This window comes from Salminus brasiliensis, chromosome 4, assembly GCF_030463535.1.
Source record: "Salminus brasiliensis chromosome 4, fSalBra1.hap2, whole genome shotgun sequence".
Classification (NCBI taxonomy): domain Eukaryota; kingdom Metazoa; phylum Chordata; class Actinopteri; order Characiformes; family Bryconidae; genus Salminus; species Salminus brasiliensis.
Window position 1 is genome coordinate 21,497,551 of NC_132881.1, and position 25,818 is coordinate 21,523,368.

The following is a 25,818-nucleotide window of genomic DNA, read 5'->3' on the forward strand; positions in this document are numbered from 1 at the left end:
TTTTTTCCTTATACAGTAACTTCCATCAGCATTAAGTTTCTGATGTGCTTCAGAGTCTCTCTCTCCCTCTGTTTCTTTCCCTGCCTGACTCATGTGCTTTATTTCTTGCTGCACATTTATCACCGCTTCTGTGAGGTATTGTGCAAATACCAATTGGAGAGGGTAAGCACATGTGTTCAGTAGTCAAATTATAGAGAGCGTGTCTGACAGACCAATATTTATCCCCGTTAGATCTCTCGCTAATAGACAACAAAGTCAAAATAACAGTGTAGAAAGTAACACTAATATAAACATGAATATATATATATAATATAACACAGCAGCATTTTTTTTTTTTTTGGGGGGGGGGGGGGGGGTTCCTCGTCTCTTTTTCTTGCATTTGTGATATACACAAGGGGTATCATTTTAGCTAGTTGTAGCTTGAAACAGCGCAAAGTGGTTTGGGAGTCCATTTCTCCAGGTTCTGCAGTAGCGAGAGACAGAGCGTAAGTGATTTTGCAGATGCTTAATGTACTCTGATCTGAGAGGCAACACATTGGAAGGGTGGTTAGAAAGAAGTAATACATATGGTTTGGCAGGGGCTAGTTCAGTCTAGTAAATCAAGTCAGCTGAATAAAGAGGCGCACTCTAGTGCTTACAAAGCAGGGACTTTCTTGATAGTGTCCACCGTGTATTAATGGTGTGTTTTCTGATTTAGGTGTTTTCTGGTTGTAGTGTTCATTCCATGGAGCTTTGATACTTGTAATGATCCAAATGCAATACATGTGGTAAATTCCTTCCATCTTTCCCAGTAAGGTGAACTCTTTAAATGGTTTGTAATAAATGCTTATGTGACATAAGCAAAGTGGTACTTCTTGGGTAATCCTCAGAGCATTCTAGGCCTTCAGAAGAGACATTGTGTTTTCTGGGACCGCAGTAAAATATTGCTTTGTCACGGTTTAGTTGGAAACAACAGGATTAAAGGATCTTAAAATGCCCTTATAAATGGCCTATCTATTACATATCAACATAATTAGAAAGTGAAAGAGGAATTAATCAAACATGCTTACAGTGAGACCGATTGCATAAGAAAAAAGATCTCTCCTGGGTCTCCTGGAGGCCCTAAATACATCACTGACTGTGAATGAGTGGTGGGTTCTATAAAACTGCAGCAAAGAAATAATCATAATAAGCCTTACATGCAATGTATATTACATCTATAATACAGTCAATCCAGAGTTCATATTTGGTGCTAATCAATAGAAATATTATAGAACCCCTAATATATTATTATATTAATATAATAATATATTATATTAATATACCCCTAATGACAGACAGTGGTCTTTTTCATGAAATTGATCTCATCCTTCATTAATTAAAGCACCGATCTCAGGTTTTTTTTGCTTGGCATATCAATATCATAAGCTGTTAAATAGATAGGTAGCCTAGCAATATTTACATTTACCTTCAATTGGGCAGTTCCAGTTGGTGCAAGCTAGTTCACTTTTCCAGTTTCAGACCCCAATGTGTATGCTATCGTATGCTATGTGATGCTATGGCTAACTAATTCCTTTTTGTTGAGTCTATTTGTGGTATGACCAACAGGTAAAACTGCAAATAATTAATAGTGCGTGGAAGTCGACTGGCTCAGTGAGCTTTAGATGAAAAAGCAGGGCTAAGTCAACATAGTTTTCCAGGACACTTGGGGCAACAGTATGTTTGCAACATTGACAATGATTCATTTTTAAATCTTCAACTGTGATGGTTTCTGAAGCTGAACCTGTTCCAAAAGAAATGGCATTAAGTAAATATCATAATGCCATAATGGTTCACAGGTGAAGTGATATTCAGAACTAGCAAAGAGAAAATAAAAGCTACCGTTAATCTGTTTTAACTAATACCATTTTTTAAATGTTATTTGTCCACAGATGAGACAGACCAGTAGAAAGTGTAGAGTTGTTATTTGCCTTTATACTGAATAGGAGAGCTCAGTTGCTCAGTGTTACTGTGTAGAGGTGGCTTCAAATTATGTTTTGTCTCACAGCTTTAGCAGGTGGTGAAATTCTAAGTTTAGCCTTGTTCCGACTGATGCACAGTTCTCACCTCAGTTTTTGGCTGGTGTATACAGCAGACCTAGCTGTCTCTTGTTAAGACATCGCTTAGCTCTGCACATGTTGCAGTACTTTCAACACTAAGACACTGCAGAGATATGGGAGGAGTACTTTGTAGCTGTCCTATGAAAACCTAATAACTTGTTTTGTATTGACTTTTCTTTGCACCATTTAAAAATGCCAGTTTTTACCTTGCATGGACATTTCATGATGAGAGGACCAACAGAAATGGTCCAAAGTGACTTGGAATAAAACCTTACAGTAAGAGTTTTTTCTTGTCCTGTACAGTTACCATTTTTATGACAGTGATGGTTTGTTAATTGAAGACTGATGAGCTGTTGTGGAAATTTATGACATGAAAAAAACTTCTAGGTCAGCACCTGGACTGTAAGGAAAAGTTGATGGCCTTAGCAAATCTGCTTCTACGCAAGGTGTGCTGCTGTGGTTGCGACATGTTTCCAGACATCATCAGTCTTGGATTGAAATGAGTGTAAAATGAGGATGCAGCTGGAGGTCATGTTTGAATAAAACTTGGTCCCAACAAAAAGTTGTCCAGGTGTGTCTGAGAACTGCACAAATCACGAGTCAAGGACAGGCAGAAGACTGAAGCTTGAAGGCTTGTGTAGGACTCAGGGTGTTACAACTGCCTTTTTGAAGGATGGTAAGGAAACAAGTGGTTGTAAGGGAAGCCTTGTGAAACCTTGTATGTTCTATATTGTATAACCGAATACAGTGCAGACACACTGTTTATGTGTTCAAAGTGAATGATTAACTGTACAACTAAGAAAGTACACTTTGATTTCTGAAGCATACATAAGCTAAACTGCAGATGCATACCTGACTGTCATGTCACTTTAGGTGTATTATTTAAACAATTTTTCATACATTTCAAATTATGTCTTTCAATGCAGTTCAAGGATCTCTTTTGATGAGTTGTCAAATATGAGCATCACTAACCCAGCGGTGTATTTTAAGGGTAGTAGGAATTTGTGTTTAAGCAAAATTTCCAACAGCAAAACACATTTGGGCTTCCGAGTGGTGCAACTGTCTAAGCGCTGGTTTTATAAGTATAAGCCCTGTGATGCCCATCTGTCTTCAAGAGTACTTGTCTCAGAAAAAGCACATGCTAGCTTCACTCTCCCAGCATGGTGACATCATGTAAAAGGGAAAGCTAGCTAGTGGATGGGAGTTGGCCACAGCTAAATTGAGGGAGATAACAAGAATGGATTTAGGTATAAATCTAATTAAATTGTTGTAAATTTGTTAAATGTATTTAGGTGTATTTGTTAAAATTGAAATATTATCTAATATGTATGTATTGTACATTTAACCTCGTAACACAGCAAGGCTTATTTGTGCAAGGTGTTGTGACCACAAGGATTTCTGCACAAACTGGTGGTGCTATTATTTGGTTATAGCATTTTGGGCCCACCGGTGGCCCATAGATTTTTTAAAGGGATTAAAATTATTTGTATTTCAGTTTAGTATAACCCATCAGTATAACCCAAGTACATATAACAAGTCTATCAGTTCACTCAGAGGTGTAAAGAGTCTAAAAATAGTTTTCTTAAAAGCTCTCTAAAAGCACTCAAAAGCAGAGCTAAATGTTTTTAGGATATATGTTACTATTGATCAATTACAATTTAGATACACTTGAGATGCATTTAGTACATATTAAAGTATGTATGCAGTATGCACATAGAAAGTATTTACAGTATTATATTTGCAGATGTGTTTGCTGGTTTTAGGGAGATTACTTGTAACAGCCAATGAGATCAGATCACTTCACTGCATAATGGCATAAAACAAGTGATAAGCCACAATATTCTTACAACAATCTTACAACAGAAATATAGTTTACAGTTTTGACTGGAAGATTTTCCTTGTTCAGGTAAGATTTTCGGTTCAACAAAATGAACATGTGTTGAATTACAAGTGTGTCTCTTGGAAATGTAATAAAGCAAAAGTTAAATAAGTATGTATTTCCACCTCTGATTTTGGACAGTAAAACATATGAAGGACATGGTTCCTCGTAAAGTTAGGGTCAAGCTGTGGTGTAGAACAGATTCTGGATCAAGAATTCTGTTTGTAGAGTCGTTCCATTCTGAGCACATCCGGCGCTCTGTTTGTACATAAAATAACTCATCCTCAAAGAATTTTATATGACTTCCATCTCATTAATTTTTCTATTCACAGGCTGCTCACATAAGCTTAATGAACTTCTTATTGCCGTTTTTAAGTGGTCTGAGAAACCTGCTAGAGGGTGATTTAAAAAAAAATGATCCTCTTAGAAAGAAACGGGCGAACTGGTAAAGTCATTACGGAATGGATTATAATACAAATATCATCAAATTTAATCAAGTAATTAAGTCATCTTCTCCTTGTCTTTATCATCTTTCGTAAGAGGGTGATTATACGTCCCTCCCTCCCTCACTCCCGCCGTTTATTAATATTGAACGGAATGTGATACGTATATAGGGTTGATGCTAACTGAAATCTGTAATGGGTGTCGTCACAAATTAATGACTTTTAGGTCATAATCCTCTTAGGGCATCTTAAATGAGATGACACACGTCTTACAGTATATAGGCTGCTGAGTGGAGTTTATCACCGAACGTTTCGAAACGGGGGTCCGCAAACACATGCCGACGTGCTCGGAGTAATCACCAAAACATTCCGCTTTAATAAAGATTGATGTTGGTTTATGAATCAGCGGCTGGCGTAATATGACAGGATATGAGTATTGAAGCTGCTGCAGTGTGATATCGCAATGTAACGTGGGAGCGTGCGCTGGGGTTGGGGGGGTGGTGCTGTGATGTCTTTATCATGGATCTAAAAATAACGGTGCATGCTTGTTGCGGGTTGCACAGTGAGACTGCACGGTGTGACAGATGAAGTTATGACAACAAATTAACATCCGCATCCCGAGTCTTCTGATGCCTGTGAAAAAAGAGAGGAGGCTTTGTGCGTAGTTCTTGCGCTAACCTGCTTTAACGAGCACGCTAGGTTAACGCCTAGCATGCTAGCTGCTCTGCTCATTCTGTTGCAGCATTTAAGCATCTGATCCAATGGTACTGACACTGTGCGCTCGAGCTAATTAAGCAGGAGCCATTACCAGAGGGTGTCTGGGGTGTGTGTTTGTGTGTGAGACACAGAGAGAGGATATGTGTGTGTGTGTGTGTGTGTGTGTGCATGTGAGGTGAACAATGCAGCTAAGCTCAGTAGTGCAGCCTGTCTCATGGGCCATGATGGAGCTGTGTCTTACGGGCTTTTGAGGCTGACACCATACACACTGTGACCACAGTGTCAAAGTGGGAGCGCGTGTGCGGCGCATGACACAGGAGCGCCGTCTGTTAGCTTCACAGTCGGCCGCGCTCCACTCATGGATTTAATACCTATGCAGAGCTGAGTGTCAATCAAGCGGCCTGTGTTCTTCCCTCTCTCTCTCTCTATTTTACTCTGGCCCTCTCTTTCTCTCTCTCTCCATGGAGGCTGCTGTGTCTCCTCGCCACAAGGTGTCAGTGGAACCTTAATCCAGGTCTTTTTATGCTAATGAAATGCACGCATCACGCATGCATAACAGGGTACCCTACATTCAGGCAGAGAAAAATAGGCCACGCACAGATAACCAGTGACTTGAACAAATCCAGCACATGGGACAGAGATTCAAGCTAGCCGAACTAAGAAAGGCTTTTTTTAAAACAAAAACGCAGAGGAAGAAAGAGCTGCTCCAGTCTGCTAGTCTTTTTTTTTTTTTTTTTTGGTCATACTTTGATAATTCTATAAGCTTCTTTATTCATACATACTGCAAATATCCTAAGTTTTTCACCCCCCTCGGCATGAACTCCTGGCAAGGGGACTCACAAAATCATCTGTGTGAACAAGGCCCGGATATTGAGCCGGGGTGAATAGAGGTGGCCCAAGCAATCAGAGCGATCACTGGTTAAACTGTCACTCTTGTGCAGCCGAAGCATTGCATAAATACTTCATTTGCAGACATGTCGCATGAATACTGCATCAGAATTGCACAGCACTCTGCACCTGAGACACACACACACATTTCGGCACAGGGTGCCGAACGAGGCGTCCAGAGAGAACATGCTGTCCGGTACAGCAGATCCAGCTCCCTGTCTTTCTGACTGATAACACACAACATGCAGCACAGATTTCTTCCCCAGTACACACCTGTACGTGGCATACACACTCTTCTCTACGTCCAGGACTGCTAAAAGGCTTTGCAAAATACATATACTATGAACATGACTATTTTATGTTTAGAAGCATGCATAAGGAGGAGTAATGTAGGTATGGGATTTGTGGTATATAAACTATAAAAAATAACAAAAAAAGGATTTTAAAACTGTATATAAGTGAGGTTCTTTAGTTCTTGAGTTTAAATGTGAGTTTGGCACAACTTCACATTTGCAAATCAGATATTCAGCAACTGTGATTTGTGACTATAGCTGGACAAATTTTACCTGACATGCACTCACTAATCAATTTAAAATAAACTAGATATTTAAATAAACTGAAATAAATACAAGTGCTTGAAAGGCAAAAAGTAGGCTGGCTAATAGAGCTGTGTCCACAAACATTTGGCTAAAGTGTAGGCTATGGATAGGCCGAGAATTGTTGAGAAATAGAGGGTATGATAAGCAAAGTTATATAGGGGTAGACAGACATTCGAAGAGTTGTAGAGGGACACACAGATAGATAGACTGAGTTATACAGGAATATATAGACAGACAGACAGACAGAGAGTTGTAGTAGAGTAATAGAGGAGAGGATAACCAGACAGACAAACAGTTTTAGAAGGAAAGACAGACAGACAGAGTTGTAGAGGGGATATACAGACATAGAATTTCAGATGGATAGATAGACAGAGTTGTAGAGGAATAGCTAGAGAGACAGACAGAAAGAGAGTTGCACAGGATTAGATAGACAGACAGACATCCAGACACCAGTACAGGGAAGAATAGATTCACTTACATAACAGCAAACATCACAGAACCACAAGGAACTACCTCAAACGGCGTACTCAAAGGATTTGCCATGGCCCCCACAGTTGCCCAACATGAACATCATCTAATATACTATATGGAGTATTTGGACACCTGCTCAAAATTTACCCTTGCTTTAGATGTTTTAGAGTAACTGTTTCTACTGTTTCTACAGGAAAGGCTTTCTACTAGATTTTGGAGGAGTGCAGTGAGGATGTGATTGCATTCAGCATCAAGAGAATTAGTGAGTTTAGGATGCTGGATGATCACCAGCGCACCTCATCCCCAACTCGCCAACTCATCCCAAACGTATTGGATGGAGCACCAACCATCATTCCAGAGAACACAGTTCCACTGCTCCACAGCTCAATGCTCAATCAGATGAGCTGTGTGTGTGCATTTGCACACCTGTGTTAGCAATGGGTGCAACTTAAAGCAGCTGAATACATTCATTAAAAGGGGTGTCCTCAAACATTTGTAAATCTAGTGTATCTGTTATTAGACCTTAAAAGAGCAGTGCAGTAAGACGGTCCAAGCATCTCACAGAGCTAGAAGCCTTTTACACAAAATAATGGGCAAAAAAATCCTTCAAAAAGAACCGAAACACACTTAGCTGCTACAAAAGGCCTTTACAAGCTCTGATACTTGCCAAAGGGGGTGTTATAAACTTTTGCTTCAGGCCCTTTTTATTGTGTTTTTTAAACATTTCTAACTTCACACCTTTTGGAACTCAGGTCATTTTTTATATGCAAACATTTTGACTAGGGGTGCCCAAACCTTTACTACTGCATGCACAAAATTGCAAATAGGATAAATATTGATTAATAAAGAATCTCTGTCAAGTATTGATGGTGTCTTTACTGTACCCACGAAGAGCAGAATGTTTAGGTGATGCTGGACTTCTGAGCTAAATTATCTGCATGTTATTCATTTAACTGCATTTGTAACCATATAGAAATCCATGCAATATTCGTCTATAATGATACTCCAAGTAGATTAAATGGATTTATGTTTATGTATCCACATCAGTACCAGCAGGTATGCACATAAAAAATAGCATCTATTAGCATTGCCCCACAGTTCCCATACTGTTGTCCCTAGCTATAGCTATTGTTAGATTCTTGTGAATTTCTTAAGGCTTTTGTTACTCCTGTATGTTAGAACTACACTCGGAAATTCTGTATTCTGAAACATAGTTATACCTAGTTATAGTTAGAAATAGGATTAACTTTAGTTTAAAACCAGCAGATTTCTTTGGATGGTCCAGCTTTATCCCACTTTACATAATGAATAATAACTCATTCATGCAGAAAGCAGTGGCTGGGTAAGGGTAGGATGTTTTGCATTGAAATCTAGTGAGGTGAAAATAACGGTCTCATAAATAAAGCACAGCAGTAAAGTGTGCATACTTCGCTACTGTCCAGCACTGGCATTTGCATTTGTTATGTTAGCATCAAACTAACAATGCTGTACCTTTACTTTTACCACACTCAGCTTAAACTGCTTATGGCAGCCCTGCCTTAAACACAAAAGGAATTTGAAAAGCCATATATTCAAATAACTGCAGCCATCTCTGTTCTTTGTGCTTTCAGTCTATTACACACACTCTCTCTCTCTCTCTCTCTCTCTCTCTCTCTCTCTCTCTCTCTCTCTCTCGCTCTGTCTCTCTCTCTCGCTCTCATTATCTGACCTTCTGCCTGTCTCTGTGAATGTACTGAGACTATAAGAAAGCATCAGGCATTGAAAAGATATGCAAGTGTTTCCATAATACTTTTCAGCTGCATTTAGGTGAGGTTAAAGTGATCAGATTAGTCAATTCAAACTTTTTGATTTAGACTGGAAATGTAAACTAACCACATTACTTTACACACTACACAACATGCAAGGAAACTTGCAACCACCTCACCCAATAGATGCTGCAAAGCATGACTTTTAGGGCTGGTTATCCAGAACAAGATTAAGCCTAGTCCTAGACTACATTTTACTCTTAGTGGACAATCACCACTCATAGTGCTCTGGAGTCCAAGACTAGGCTTAATCTTTGTTTGGGAAACCGCCTCCTATGTGACTATATCTTGAGACGAACAGGTCGTCATTGTCAAGACTGGTTGCAGCAGTGTATTATCAATTGACAATAATAACCGGTGCCCAGGAGGTGTGGAGAACCAGTCAAAGTGGAGCTGACACTAAGATGACTGAGTGATATCCTTCCTCCATTTGCTTTTTGGCATTGTAATGCCCCTCCTAATGCATCCCTCCCATTCTGAGCTTTTTATTTTAACTAAAAAGCTTCTAAGGGACTTTTGAAGCCAATGCCCTTCAACTTCACACAACCACCTCCATATTTCACAGTGGGAATTATGCGTTTTTTTGCATGACCACCCCTATTTCTTTGCCAAATCCAACTCAGTGTCTTTGGCCAAAAGCACTGTGTTGTTCTCATCTTACCATAAAAACCAATTACACTCACAGTTTCAATTACATTTAGTGAAATCGAGCCACTTAGGTTTGATGACAGTGTAAACCCTCGCATGTTGACATTTTTAAATAGCCTTGAGGTAACTCTATATAATGGATTTGGAGACTTGTTAAAGATGCAGACAATATTTGTATAATAGTGATCACTGGAGAATGTTTTGCCTCGATGCATCCTTATGCACTATATTGCCAAAAGTATTCACTCACTCATTTGATCATGCTTCAAATTTAAAGAATCTGTCTTATCTTTTTGGCGAATAAACACAATAAAATACTGGTTCTGTCAACAAGACAATGAAATGTGCAACACACATCAAATGATGAAGTCACAGGTGATTATGTGTGTTATGAACAAAAAATAAATCACCAGATTTAAGCAGCGTTAAGATCTGTGAGGAAACGTGGAAAAGAAACTACTTGCCATTGTAGGAGATACTGAGGAAAGCAGAGAAAAGGAGAGCAGAGACAAATGTGTGGGTATAAATTTATTTATAACATGTTAAGAAAATGTTTTGAGAGACAAAGCTATGTGAGGTGGTCATCAGGGCCAAAAGAAGATCTACAAAATGCTAACATAATGTGTCTGTAGTCATTAGAAAAATTTCCAGTGGAAAATATCCAGCTATGCAATCCCTGCATCGTTGTTAGAACACAGATCATGTGTCCTATATCAGGAGGTTATATTGTATGCTTTCAGATCTTTTATTTGGTATGATAAATGCAGGCACCAAAAAGTATTTTTTTTTGGTGGAGAAAGGACTATAAATGCCTCACTGTTGGGTTCTTATGGAAATATGAAGAACGCATGCTGGAAATATGGGAGCTACAGGGTATACATGCTGTTGTGAAGAAATCCGCATGCCAAATCAGGGATAAAAGGCTCCGAGTTATCCCCGAGTGTTTTCGCTCGCTCCTTCGCCTAGACCCGACAAAATACACTTTCCAATTTACAGTGGATCAGTGACCACATGGCTGCTTCCATATGCGCCATTTCATCGCAGTAAGTTTTATCTGGCCATGATGACACTTTTAATAATGGATTCTATTCATTTGTAGTAGATGCGCTTAGAAAAGTAAGGTCAAGACTTTGAACCGAGTCAAATGGGTGTAGAGGATTATACACTTCATGTTCAAGTTCATGTTTGTCACTTCTAGTCTAGATACTATCCAAGCCCACACCTGGCATGAAGTGGGCTGAATGTTTTGGATATTAATACAGACAAGGGCTGAATTGAAAGGTACACTCTTTTTAAATGACAACAGTAGAATCAGTTGTGCCAGACCCAAAGGGAACGCAAGTAGTTAATTAGTAGAGTAGTGCAATTAAAGGTTCATTAATCCAATTAGGTTTGCAGTTAAACTCAGAAAGACAGATTCCCCCCTGGAGCTGGAGTAATTCCATTGCTGGTGTTGCTTGTTGTGTCTTTGGTGAATGGAGGGTGGATTGAATTTGCCTGGTTTTTACAGGAAGTGAGTGTAATTGTTGGAGAGACTTTCATCTTGCTTTCATGTGGGTCAATTAACTCAGACAGCTGACTGACCTTATCTCTTCGCAATGTCATATTGTTTTGACAAGTGTACAGTAGAAGGGTTCCCAACATATGGTTACTCTGCATTTGTTGTCTATTCAAAAGACTGTGATTGCTATGCTGAGCATTACAAGTGGAACTGCTGGGAATTCTCAGGTCTTGGACACACTGCTTTGTTGGGCTTCACTCCAGATTGGCTCATAACAATTTACTTTGTTATAATGGGTTATTTGCCATCGGCTGCCCCACCCACACTCCCAGGTCTGGCTCAGACTGATGCCAATGGTTGTCCCCTTGCATTGCCCTGATTTGAATAACATGACTGGATATTCAACACAGGCAAATAGCTTCAATAATCATGAATATCTTTCTTCCAGGATAGCGACAATATTCTGTTGCTTCATGAACAGTATCATTTTTGAACTACTCTGGAACTTGCTAATAGCTTTTACAGTGTAGCTTCACCTACAGTCACAAGTTTTCAGATTCAAATACTGTACTGTACTCTACAGTAATAAAGAAATCTTCTGTTGTGTTATTGATCAAGGACGATACAGAAGTTGTGCTATGAGAGAAATAGCACAAAGGTTCACACTTTCATTCTGTTTTGTACTGAAAGATCAAAACCATGGAAAACAGAAAAATACAGTGAAATGTCTTTGTCAGACTTTTGTTCCCAAAATCAGCTCTTTTTACGTCAGTAACCACCCATGCTGCTTAAAAAAAAGAGAATTCTAGGAGGTCTGGAGGGGCTAACAAGAGTTACTTGATGAAACGCTGCTCCCCTATATCAAGGGTACTCAATTCCAATCCCAGAGGGATTAGACTGAACTGCAAAGTTAAGTGTTTTCTCAGCTTTGGCATGATAATTAGCTTGATAATTAGCCAATGAATTAATTCAGGTGTGTTAGAGCAGGGGGAAATACTAAACCTTGCAGTGTTGTGGCCCTCCAGGACAAGAACTGCCCATGTCTTTCGAATAAGAAACCAATTGAAGAAAAGAAGTGTTTAGACCTGAAGCTTTTTCTTTTAGGACTATGCATCAGAGGTGCATAGCTCTTATACTGGAAAGCCAAAATGGTTTTCAATTTTAGGTATTTCACTGCTCTCTGAGCCATGCAATTCTATTCATTAACTACATATGAAGCACTGCATGAGATCAAGAAGGTTCCAGAAACAAAACAAAAGAAACGTTAAACCATACAGTTTTGTGGCCCTGAACACTCTTTAAAAATAAAGGTCACAAAAGTGTTCCTTGGAGTGATGTTAAAAAAAGCATAAAACAACCTTTCAATGAGGAGGTTCTTGAAAATTGTTTTAATGCTCACATATATGTATAATTTGCAAAAACATTTAATATGTTCTTCCATGAGTTCCTTCAGAGTTATGCTGTGGCATTGCTCAAAAGTCCATTGTACCTTAACTTTAGGTGTCTGAAACCATGGACATGTTTCAGTAAGTCAGATTAAAGTAGGTTGAGTTATTTCAAGTTTCATAATTAAGCATAATTTTACATATGTTTTCTTAACATGGTTTATTACTGTCTAATCAGTAGGTAGCAACAATGGATTAATGGCAAATGCCAGTGATAATCCAAATAGACTAAAATCAGCCATCATCATATTAAACGTATTAACTAATTAAATATTGTCTGTCTCATACTAATAGGCCTAGCATTATGTGTAAGGTATATAGCCTACCAAGTGGTAAACGGATACGGATAACTACACATATACATTTGAGAAGATTAATTGGTTAAGCATTGAGCATTTTTTTGCATCTGCTTTTTTAGCCTCGATGACTGCATGTAAAGTGTGGTGATGTGGATACCTGGCATGCATTTTTGATGCACTCAGCAAAACCAGCTTTAATTAATATATTTTGTCAGAACAGAATAGGAATTAGCAAAAAAATCTTCTCTCTTTGCACAAAACAATACAGTTGGGACAAAACTCATGCATACCCTTAAAACATCAAGGCATTAATATGACTTGGGCCTGGCCAGTCAGACTCCTGCAACCTCTTTTGATTTATTATAGCTGTCACAGACAGACTCTTTCCCAGAATGATGCCCGGTCATGTGACCTGCGCAGTGCTATGAGACACTTTTCCCAGGCAGCTCCTTTCATCTCAGGCTTCAAAACAAAATCCTATATATATTAAAGATTAGGGGGAATAAAAGGAAAGATGTGTTTGCCCTCTCTTTTGCTCCATCCCAAGTCCATTTACATTAATGCAGGGGTGGCTCATGACTGCTGCAGAGATTGAATTCAATACAGAAACAGCCCTGTCCCAGGAGTAATTATGGCTAAATACTACTGGTATGGGGTGGACGAATAAGCTGGCAAGAACGTGGTAATAGAATTAGCGTGGCATCGATTTCTATGATTCTATGATGCCTGGGAAAAGTGAAAATGCAATCAACAGCTTGACGGAGCTGCTCAAGAGGGTTAATTTGTGTCCCAGTCCAACCATTGTTATTTACTTAACCTAATAGAGGCTCCAGAACAGTCGTGCACAGGCATGTAGCGCTACATCCTTACACGCTCCAGTGATCTTTAAATTGGCCCTTCGCTATGTTGGTCATTTCCCGGTGTTTAAAGAAGGATAAACTGTTCCATTAAAGTTTTAATTCTGCGCTTAAACTCGTTGCGTCTGTCGTAAATAGATTCTCCTCTAGAGCCGCGGGCTGTCACACAGTTGCTTGCACAAACAGTTGACCCAATAACAAATCATCACCTTTCTCCAAGCCAGGCAGTGCTTTTTCATCATACACAGTAAGGACTTGGGCTACTCATGCGTTACTCAACCCCACCGCCACCTCCCCACCTCTGTAATCTTGATTCAAAAGTGTCGAGAATTCGCCAGTGGGCTGGAGTGGCTCCAAATTGCTTGCCTCTTCAGTGCTGACTTTGCGGGTGCATGAATAAATGATTTTGCCAACAGTGGATAAAACCCCTGTAAGCTTGTGCCACTGTTTTAATTGCTTCAGCCACGCTGTGTGCATACAGTGGCACGGAGAGGATGAAGAAAATGCACACGAGACAAATACATCCGTCACCTCGCGCTGCATTTCACTGCTTATTTCTCTTATTTCTCACCTCTGTAAAACACACATGTTTTGGCGATGTCTTCATCCTGCACTCATTACTTTACCACTTGCCTTCTGTGTAGGTGTAAATAAAAAAAAAAAGTAGGAGCCTTATTTACGGAGCCTTTTGTGAGGCCTGTGCCATCCATCGTTGTGTAATTATGCATTATAGTGTGACCAGTCAAGTTTTTTTTTGTTGTTGTTTTCCCCAGGCTCTCCAGCTGTTCTGCCTGTTTGTCAGGCAGACGGGTCGGCTCTGATTTCCACGCCGTGCTTACATGGAGAAAAAGCTTGAGTTGTTATCGCTGTAATCTCGCATTAAAAAGTGCACAGTGCATTGATTTAACACTTCTCCGATCCTTTGGAGTAATTGAATGGAGATGTTTAATGCGTCCTCCTTTAGACATTGCTTTAGCAGACAAGAGAGCATCACCAAGCAATTCGCAAAGGCTAAAAAGGCTACTCTGGAGATGCAAGGCAGCAATGGGCAAGAAGATTGTGTCTTTTTTGCCAGTGTCGCAGGTCAAGTAGGCTGCTCGACGCTCCAGAACATTGATCTAACTTTCGCTAATGTGCCAACCCCCTCCCCTGGCCCGTTATATAATTGCATGAATTAAAACTGTTGTTTGTTGTTAAAGTAATTCATCATAGCTGCGAAATTGACCCAGCAAGAGAACAAGTTCTGATTCATTCATATGCATGGCTGAGAGGAGATGTGCAGAGCACTGCTAATGCAGTAACCAAACTGCCACTTTGCCAGCAGCTTTTACGTCATGCTCTCAGCTCATATAGCCATACTCAGATTTTTGATAGATGTTCCAGCTTTGAAGCAAAGGGGTCATTAAAAGTTGATTCATTTATTCACATACGTGAAAGAAATTATCATGAATCACTGAAACTGCATTGCTATTCCAGGAAACGAGTTTGGTAAGTGGTGGTATGGGAAACATGTGGGATATTGTACATTTTAGAGTGGCCATTATCTATTTCTGTCATTCATATTTTTCTAGCATTTAAACATATTTGCTTACATTTTAGCTTATCCTCAATACATTACAATTATCAGCTGATGACACTGTAAAAATAAAAAAGTTGAACAATTTTTTTGAGATTTTTGTAGTACCAACTAATAGTCTTTTGTTCAGGTAATTTATCTTTTAAATATTGAGTTTTACATACTAACAATTCCAAACTATTTAATTCCTAATTGACTAATATTTGCTATCTGCAAAAACATTGACAGCATAATCTAGCCAAGTGACCAGCTGTACTCAGCAAGCATAGAGTCACACTGAGCAGCACAGAAGAGGTAACTTGCTCTTACAGCCTGTAACACTTCAACCATTATATAAGATTTACATGTGAACCTAAGAAAAATAGCCAGGGGGAAGACTATACACTGTATATGACTGAAACAGCACAGCTGACTCAGTTACAGGTATTTGTTGAGAAAAATCAATGTGAAAGAAATTATTAAATCTAACAGCAGAATTGCATCAAAATGAGTATGTGCAAAGTAAGAGCTTATGATTTTTACTGGCAAGCCATGTTTTTTTTACTGGTAAGAGAAAGCCCAACCCAAGAAATTGAGTGGGGGGCAAGGCTAAAAGCTAACCGGCTACAATCTCTTCAACTTGCTAACAGGTCATAGCACTGAGAGCACACAACAAGAGGACAGCAACACTATCTGGTAAGACTAGGGAATAATTATGTTGTTTTTGTTACAGAGCTAAAACTAATATGCAGTGTAATGTGTGGCTTTAAATTGTTGCTGATGCCGTAACCAGCCAGTTATCGTTCACAAGCCCACTATAAAAGGAAAATAGCACAGCAAGATTGTAAATAGGCTTGTAAAACTGCATCTGTGCATTTTCCGCCCCAACCAACTTCCAGTTTATACATCAAGGAACAACTTAAAATACTCAATAAAATAGGTGTTTCAGACAGGTGTTTCAGTGTAGTTGTATTTTAGGTTTAATAGCCATGACTGGCATGTCTTACAGAATTGTGCATGTTAAGGCTTAAGGCCTCTTTTTGCTTAAATGGCATGTTGAAGGCTGTCAAATGCAGAATAAGAAAAGAAAAGGTCAAGCCCTCAACCTGACCTGTATCCCTTTCATAGTATCAGGCAGACCACTCACTGCCCGGAGTGCCTGTTGTTGTGCTGTTGGGGCTTTTGCTTGTTCTGTACTTCAGACAACAGGCACAGTGTTCCTCGCCAAGTGTGTTGATGAACACTGAAAGAGCAAAACATTCTCTCAGTCCAGCCAAAAACACTCTTCAGAATAATGCGCATCCCTCTCCAGGATATTCAGATGCTGGTTTTGGCGTGATGAATGCATGCCATTTCCCCTTCTGCCTATAATAAACACCACAGAATGAAATGTCCTGGAATCCAGACTCTCTACGCATATTTTTCACCCTGATATTCCAGCCACATAGGTGTCAAAACGGCAGAGTAATCCATCACTAAGCAATGACCTTTTCCATTGAAATGCGTGTTGCTCCGGAGTGCGTGCAGGCCAGCGCGTGATCACTCTTGTTAGGCTGGCGCTCGTGGCTAATTTAAAATGTTTACCATGAATAGTCTAATCAGCTCTAAAGCAATTCTCACGTCATTGTGGGGGGGAAAAAAGAGAAAGAAGCTGGAGAAATGGACACAATGTGTTTATTCCAGCGCGGCACTACAGTGCAATACATCACTAATGCCTTACTTTTGGGTGGGGAGGGGAAATCCCATCATCCTTTTCTAGCGCAGCAGTCACAGTTCATCTCCATCCCACTGCGCCTTGTCTTCTTCAGTTCTTTATCAAATTTGATTCCCCCTTTGTTCGCCCTCCAACCTGAATGCGCTGCACTGCAAGCCTTTACCTTTGCGGCTGTGATAAAATACCCCTCGCTATGCTGGAGTGACAATCCAGAGGCCCAGAGCTGAGTGAGTTTTGCTTTTTTTATTTTTTAATTTATTTTATTCATCTTTATTCTTTTTTTATCTGTACAAAAAGCTGCACTGGTGTTCACTTAAAATGGATGGGGAGAGAAAGAAAGAAAGAAAGAGAGAGAGAGAGAGAGAGAGAGAGAGAGAGCGAGAGAGAGAGTCGGTCGAGTGACATGTGAGGTTACTGTCATGTTTTCCTCCTTTTTAGAATTATTGTAATGTGTGGATAGGAATGGCAGCACTGGGGCCCTGCTCTGGCTTCCTGTGGGAGAGTAATTGCTTTGGGGCCTGCGATAAAGAGCAAAGGGAGGATGAACCTGCTTCTTCGAGTGATAAAGAGTGTCATAGAGGAGGCCTAGAGGAACATTATGAAGGCAGAATGATTCCGTTATGAATATGAATGTATATATAAAAAATGGCCTTAATGCTGATGTATGGATGTATGGGGGGTTGGACTGAGGTGGAGGTTGGATCAGGCCATTGCTTAGCCGAACAGATGATTTGCATAACAAAGCATTCAGGACTACTGCTTTTAAGGAATGATTCGAGACTATACCCTTGGGAAAACAGAAATGGAGCCTTTCCTGGGTATCATATTCCTTATACAGGTATAGTCATGTAATGTAACAACATTGACAGATCATGATACAGTTCCCACAAAATAGTGATGTCCCTGTTGCTGAGGATATGAGTGATGAGTGAGTGGTTGGTGTGGCGCAACAGATAACACCACCACCTACCATTGCGTTACAACAACACCATGTGGGAGACCAGGGTTCGATTCCCGGTCTGGGTGACTATGCTGCGCTACACCAATAAGAGTCCTTGGGCAAGACTCCTAACACTACATGGGCCCTCCTCTGTAATACGAGCAACCTTGTAAGTCGCTCTGGATAAGGGCGTCTGCTAAATGCCGTAAATGTAAATGTAAATGATGTCCCTGTTGCTTTTTGTTTTCTATTGTGTGCTTCTTACTTATGGTATCCAGGACCTGAAAGCCCTGCTAAAAACTTGGCCACCTTAAGGTTGACCATTTTAGCTCTTGACCAGCATAAGATATGTTTTTGTTTAAGTTAAAGGGTTTAACTGGTCAACCGGCCTGATCACTTTGACTGTGTTGGTCAACCAAAATAACCAAGTTAGTTAACCTAGATGATATTACGCTTGGTCCATGCTTGACTTGCATGACAACGCTTGCCACTCAGTAACACCAGCTTAGTCAAGTTGGTCATGCTGTTAGACCAGTTAGTCTATCAAACTCAAATGAAAACATATGCTCTGTTGGCCAAAAGCTAAGCTGGTCAAGCAGCCTAACCAGATGACCTATCAGTTTCAGATATGGATGACCAGTTTTTTTAATCATCTTGATGATTACAGAACCCTCCCCCATTTGAAACCAGCTATTAACAAAAGCTGGGTGTTTACAGTACGTTTTAAGAATCATTGGTTTAGTGAGAGAAGAATAGTGAATGGTGTTTTACAATAGTGCAGATTTGAGCTGACAAATTGATAATAGACATACAGAAAAGCATTATTGATTTTCTGAAAAATATTTAGTACAGATTATATTTTATTTGAATAAAATTCTTATTTTGAATTAACAGTCACCACATGTTTTCTTTTCTTATAACCACCAACCCGTAACATCCAAATCTCAGGATGATTCCACATTTCCATGAAACTCCGAACAACACTGGTGTTTTAAGTGAAGAAAACCAAAGGTCCAGTTCTATAAATAGTTTTTTAAAACCTCTTACACTGGTCCTATTTAGCACCAAAATGAGTTCTGCAATTGTTAAAGCGCCTTCTTTCAATCATACATGTAATCGTTTCTGGCCAGCAGGTACTAAAAACAACGTTTAGAATCCACACATTCATCAAAACGTCTCAACTTGTTGTAATAAGCTAGAAAGGAGAAGCAATTCACAGATAATGCTGATTACACCACACTGTTGTTATTTCCAGTGATATGGCTGACTTGTAATAAGTGACATGTATATAGTTGCTGTCATGCAAAACTCTTGTATCTTTGTATTATTATGGTTTTTTTATGTTGTTTCAACAGATTTCATGAAGAATGGACCAATACAAATGCTCCAAAATGACTTGGAATGCAAAAAAATGTAACACTCACTTCTATTGAAAGATTTTTTGAAGGTATTTTTCCTTCTCCAATTCAGAGATTTGGAGGTTTTTGAATGGCAGTGATGATACTGCTTGCATAACAGAAGCAATTAGAATATTACTATAGAAACTCAAAACATAATACTAAAACATGCTTTACTGTTATTTTTAATAATCAGTGGGAAGGCACTGATGACCAGCATTTTTCCCAGACCAGGGGAAAGATTGAGAGCAGTGGGAAAGGTATTTAGAGATAACAAACGAGGTGGGAGGATAGAATGGAATTGTAAAAAAAAAAAGCAAGAAATAAGAAAGAGAGTGACAAGAGATGAAGAGATACAAAGTAAAAGAAGAAGAGTGTGCACGCGCGCACAAGATAGAGAGAAAGGAGTGAGAAAGCATCAGGGGAACTGGCTGCAGTCAGACTTCCTTGAAGAGAGAAATGAAACCAATGTTCAGTGTTGTATAACTTTTGAAAACCCTAGGGCAGGGGCAGAAATTGAACAGTGTAAAAATAATTAGAACACCAGGTGTGGGCACAATGAATCTGAGGCAGCGACTGTTGACAAACCAATGCAGCCCTCTTCCTTTCACACTGTGTGAAAACTCAATTTCAAGTTTCCCCCATAACGTTTGTGTGGCGACCAAGAGCAGACAGTCAGCGGACCCCCAAACAAAGAGTGAGGGGGTGGTTGGGGGCGGTGGAGGGGGGTTAAAGAAACAAGACAGGTCCAGATCTGAGATCCCTTGCTTCAAACTAGTAAATTATACACGCTGCTTATAAGCACATGGAGCCAGTAGAATGGTACCACAGATGCTATCTTGATTGCCTACAAAAGATAAGTCTCCAAGGGAAGTTATTAGTTCCACAGCACCACTATAATGGGTTTTGATGGCTGCAGCCACACCAGCATGAACATTATGGTCCATAGCCGACTGCTTTTTGCGAAGTCCTTTGAAGTATAGTGCTGTGGAAAGACATGGCGAGACCTGAGTAAATCATTTATCTTGAAGAGGTAAGGAGGTGGTGTGCGTGTATTTTCCTATTTATGTATTAATTAGCCCCCCTCCACAGTACCCTGAGAGGCTGCCATTTCTGCTGTTAAATCTGCTGTTATCTATTAATGATGTGTTTCTGATTCTTTAAGCAATGCCATAGATGAACCACTTTTGGTTTCATTAAAAAACATATTTTGAGAGCTGTGTGAGTGTGAAGAACATTTACATTGGTAAAGAAACTGTATGTCAAATGAAAGTTCTATAGACCTGTTCACACTCTTTTTGACAAACATGGTTCTTTATGGAACCAAAAGTGGTCCACTTTGCAGCGTCGATAAAAAAAATGAAAGGACCTTTATTTTTTAAAAGAGTTTTTATATAAAATCTGACACATGAGTAGGTATATCCAATCATCTTCTTGTCCGCTTGTTCTGGTCAGGGTCGTAGTGAGTCTGCAGCCTATCTAAAATCACTGGGCGCAAGGCAAGAATACCCCAGCGAGCAAAGGGTAGGGTAAGAGAACCATCATGACTGGAGAGATGCCGCTGTTTATGTCCAAAACAAGTGTCATATATCCTCAGCTCAGACACACCAGTATATTTCATAATGATACAGTCTTTAGCTCTCCCCAAAACAGACTCAGAGCTGAGAAAAACTTTTTTTCCACTCACTTTCTGGTAATGAGAACCACCAAGACCACCAGCCACTCTCCAAGCCTCCAACAGTGGTCACAATTACCTGATGTATCATATCTGACATGTCACTGGTGCAATAAAGAATAGAATGCCTTCAGGTGAGCCTCTCAGAGTAGTTGCATGTCCATCGCCATAGTAGAATGGATCCGCATGTGTAATCAAAGCTTCTGTAGGTTGCAGATTTCTTTCAGGACCTTCAGAGACCTCATATTTGTTACCTCATACTTTACTGAGGTACTACTCTTATGTCACTGTTGGCTGTAGATCCATGTTTTGGATGTAAATAATAAAATGCCTGATATAAGCTTTAAATAAATTACATCCAATGTCTTTTAGCAGCTTTAGAGTTTAATCCAGAACAGCCCAAAATGTTGCTGAACTGATTACTAACTATTCTAGTCTTTTTTTTGGAGGGTTCAGGCTTATCAAACTTTAGTCAACTTTGGGGAGAAAAAGCTGTTGGTTATATTCTATTATCTGCTGGTGTGTCTAAGGAGGGCACATGACAATTGGACAATTTGGACCTTTTATATAGTATATTTGACCCTGTAGTGCAGAAACTGAATCTATAAACAGTTGCACATCTACAGTCATTATGGCTCTCTGCTTCTACATTACAAAACTGAACTGCCTGTTTTTTGTTCACTTGCAAAACATGCTTCATTTATTTTTAAAAAGAAACATTGAACATAATTACACTTGTAAGCCTATAGTTGTAAAAACATGTTCATTATCTTCTGTAATTACACATGTGTAACAGAGTGATGGTAATTCCATTTCTAATTACATATGAACTGCTGTTTTTTTTCCAGCAAGACTTTTCTAATTGTAACAAAATGAAATGGCAAATTTCCACACACTTAGCTAGCTGTAGTAACAGGTTTATTCTATGACATGATAACCTGACATGATAACCTATAACATGAAGCAAAAGTCTGGCTTTACACAACTGTGTAATGTAATGGTACTTACTCAGCTTCTTGTCACAATATGAGATGTCTATTTGGGAGGTAAAATTAATTAATTGATACTAATGTAAGTACAATCACACTATTGCAGATTTATAAGTACAGAATGCGTTGTTACAATTATTAAGATGAGTCCAAACAACATGTCTATTTACATAAGCTGGACTACTTTAGTCATCAGAAACAGTGAATATCTTGTTTGTGGTTATTTTTTTAAAGTATTGTTAATTATACTGAAGGTTTTAATTACTGTATATATATATATATATATATATATATATATATATATATATATATATAGTAATGTATATTCTATTTTATATACCACCCCCTTATCCCTCATTCTGTGTATACATACATTCAATGTATTCTATTTTTTATATATATACCACCACATGCACAATAAGCCAGAATTGTTATCGTTATTCCTATTTTGCACTTTATGTAAATAATCCTGTATTTTGCTAACTGCATTTCATTGGCTTTGTACCTGTACTCTGCACAATGACAATACATTTAAATCTAAAATATAATCTAAGAAATAATAATAATAAATCTCAATTCTTTTTCTTTTAGGCTGGGTTCCCCCAAAAGTATATTAGCACAAATTCTTAAATGGTTAAGTAAACACTACACTCCACACACTGTCACGCTGTCTGTAATAGACAAGGTAAACCTCCTGTAAAAGGGTTTCAAGGTACTATATAGAACGTTTTTCTTAGAGTGCATTTAAATTGTAGTTAAGGGCATAAGGTCACAATGAGATACCTTTGAGAAGCTGGATCCTGGTTTGTTATATTCAGTAAGTGAATATAATGATGTCACGATTAAAGCTAGAAAAAAAAAAGAAGGTGCAGTGTATCAAGTTTGGGGAGGAAAAAACACAGATTTCTCTTTGCAAAAAATACTGAAGCTGAATGATAAATTACCCATGAATCCAAGACGTAAGGTGAAAATGATTGCGTAGAACCTTTTAAAATGTGCTTGTAATTTATCACATCTAAAACTTTTAAATGAGTTCAGTGGAGCTGAATGGCTGAAACGTAGACCTGAAGTGATAATCTTCACTGAGTTAAGTTAATTTAAGTTTTAGGTCTGATCAATTGAAGATTTTGATTCTATGTAGTGTAGCACTGTGTAGATTCCTTTTAGGTTCTTTTTCAAGCTGATTTATTCTTTTTCTACTCTTAACCCCTATCTGTTATGCTGTACTAATACTATGTCTTATTTGACTAGCCGACTAAAGACAATAAAGTTCAATTAAAAGGCAAAATGAAAAAAACAAATACCTCAGTATCCCTACAGATACATATGGTTTTATATAATGGATTAACTAGCAGAGGTAATAAATAAGTCATTTGGCAGAGTCAAAATGTATACAGGAAGAAGAGAGATGAAGTTTATAGGGCATTAAGTGTGTCCATTTATTTTCCCTTATCCAGCTTTAACACAGCTGTTGGGGAAGCTTTTGAACAGATTCCCGTTTGCCTCTTGCCGCCTCGCTGCAGCCCACGGCATGACGAGAAACAAGGACAAATGAAGAGAAAAGGGAATGTATAACCCTAATAATGTTCAGCATTTTACCACATGTTCCAAAGAGACTGAATTTCTGACCAATAGAAATAGAAAATAATAGAAAACTAGAAGTAACAGTATCTCCTGTTTAATTCTGAATAGCTGTAGCTTTTAGCTTCAATCTCAAATGTAGCTTTTAGCTTCAAATGTAAATGACATACAGTGGGTGAAATAAATATTCAACACGTCATCAATTTTCTAATTAAATATATTTCTAAAGGTGCTATTGACATGCATTTCTCATCAGATGTTGGTAACAACCCATCCAATCCACACATACAAAGAAATCAAACCACAGATAAATTAAGTTATGTGTAATAATGAGAAATGACACAAGGAAAAAGTATTGAACATGTTACTGAAATATATTTAATACTTTCTACAAAAGCCTTTGTTGGTGATGAGAGCTTCAAGACGCCTCCTGTATGGAGAAACTAGTCGCATGCATTGCTCAGATTTTGGCCAATTCTTCCACACCAACACTCTTCAAATCCTGAAGCTTCTGTGGGCTCCCTCTATGAACTCTGAGCTTTTATGTCCTTCCATAGGTTTTCAATGGGATTCAGGTCAGGTAATTGGCTGGGCCATTCTAGCAGATTTAATTTTCTGTGTTTGGGATCATTGTCTTGGTGAAATGTCCACCCTCATTTCATCTTCATCATCCTGGTAGATGGCAGCAGAATGTCTCGGTACATTTGTCCATTCATTCTTCCTTCAGTTATATAAAGCATGCCAGTGCCATGCTGAAAAACAGCCCCACACTATGATGTTCCCACCTCCAAACTTCACTGTTGGTATGTTGTTTTTGGGGTGATAAGCTGTGCCTTTTGACCTCCAAACATAGTGTGTATTATGGCATCAAAGAGTTTAATTTTGGTCTCGTGTGACCAGACTACATTCTCCCAGTATTTCACAGGCTTGTCTAATCGCTGTTGAGCACGCTTCAACATGCTTTTTCTTCAGCAGTGGAGTCTTGTGTGGTGAGCATGCGTACAGGCCATGGCGGTTGAATGCATTACTCATTATTTTCTTTGAGACTATTGAACCTGCTAATTTCTGTAGCTCTCCACAGGTGATATTTCTGATAATTCTTTTTACTCCTCTGTCTGAAATCATGTGGGGAGCACCTGGTCGTAGCCGGTTTATGGTGAAATTATGTTCTTTCCACTTCCAGATTATGGCCCCAACAGTGCCTACTGGAACTTCATAGAAATTCTTTTGTAACCAATGCCATCAGTATGTTTTGCAACAATAAGGTTGTGAAGGTCTTACAAGAGACCTTCACACTGGTTCTCACTGGTTTTACCCATTGTGACATGTTTCTTGTGTGGCACTATTTATAGGCCATCAGTTGAAGCAGCTGATATTCATTTACACTGGCAGGATTGCTTTCTAATTACTGATAGAGTTCAGCTGGTGTTTTTCTGCACCTCTATTTCTTCATGTGTTCAATACATTTTCCCTGTGTCAATTCTCATTATTACACATAACTTAAATTATGGGCATCTATGGTTTGATTTCTTTGCATGTGTGGATTGGATGGGTTGTTACATCTGGTGAGAATTTAATGTCAATAGTCAACACTCTTTTTTAATTTATGAAATATTAATTTACATTGACATGCTCATAACAGTATGTTCCCCTGGTTAATCAGCATCGGTTGTAGCTAGTTTCAAAAAAAAAAAGTTTTCAGAGTGCTGTCCCACTTTTGGATTCAACTGTATTTACCGGATTTTAAATAAATGAACACCTGGTCCTTTATGACTGGCAGGTCATCACTGTAAAATCTATACTTGCAGGGAAAATCTGCTGGTCAGAAATAAACAACATATTATTAAGTGGAGGAATGGCTGTGCCCACCCTTGCAGATAGACCTACCTGTAGAGTTTAGTTCTAATTCTAATCAAAAGACACAATCCAGCTAATCAAGCTCCTCATGGGCATTAGCAGCAGGTGTGTCCGATTAGTGATGGAACTGAACTCCTCTGACATTAGATAGATCTTAAGCAGTAGAAATGGGCCTCTACTCATGTTGTAAATAATACTTTCCTAAATATTTGTATGGCTGATGTTTTTTTTTTTTAATGATACATGTGCGAATTGCACCAATATTTATTGTTGTGTCCATAGATATTCAAACATTGACAATTTTTCATAATTTGCCTCCATGCGCCACCACACTCGATTTGAAATTAAGCAATTAAGAGTGAAGTATAGAGTTTCAGCTTTAATTCAAAGGGGTTTAATAAAAATGTTAATGATTATAAAAATAGAGGGTATTTTTCACTCTTGAATGCAAATTCTTTTGCGGTCAATGACTGACCTCAG

General features: G+C 38.8%; 1 protein-coding gene across 5 annotated transcripts in view; it reads left to right on the plus strand.

Moving 5' to 3' along the window:
* Nucleotides 1-25,818, plus strand: part of csmd1a (CUB and Sushi multiple domains 1a) — a 498,833-nt gene that overhangs the window by 121,846 nt on the left and 351,169 nt on the right. The window lies entirely within an intron of this gene.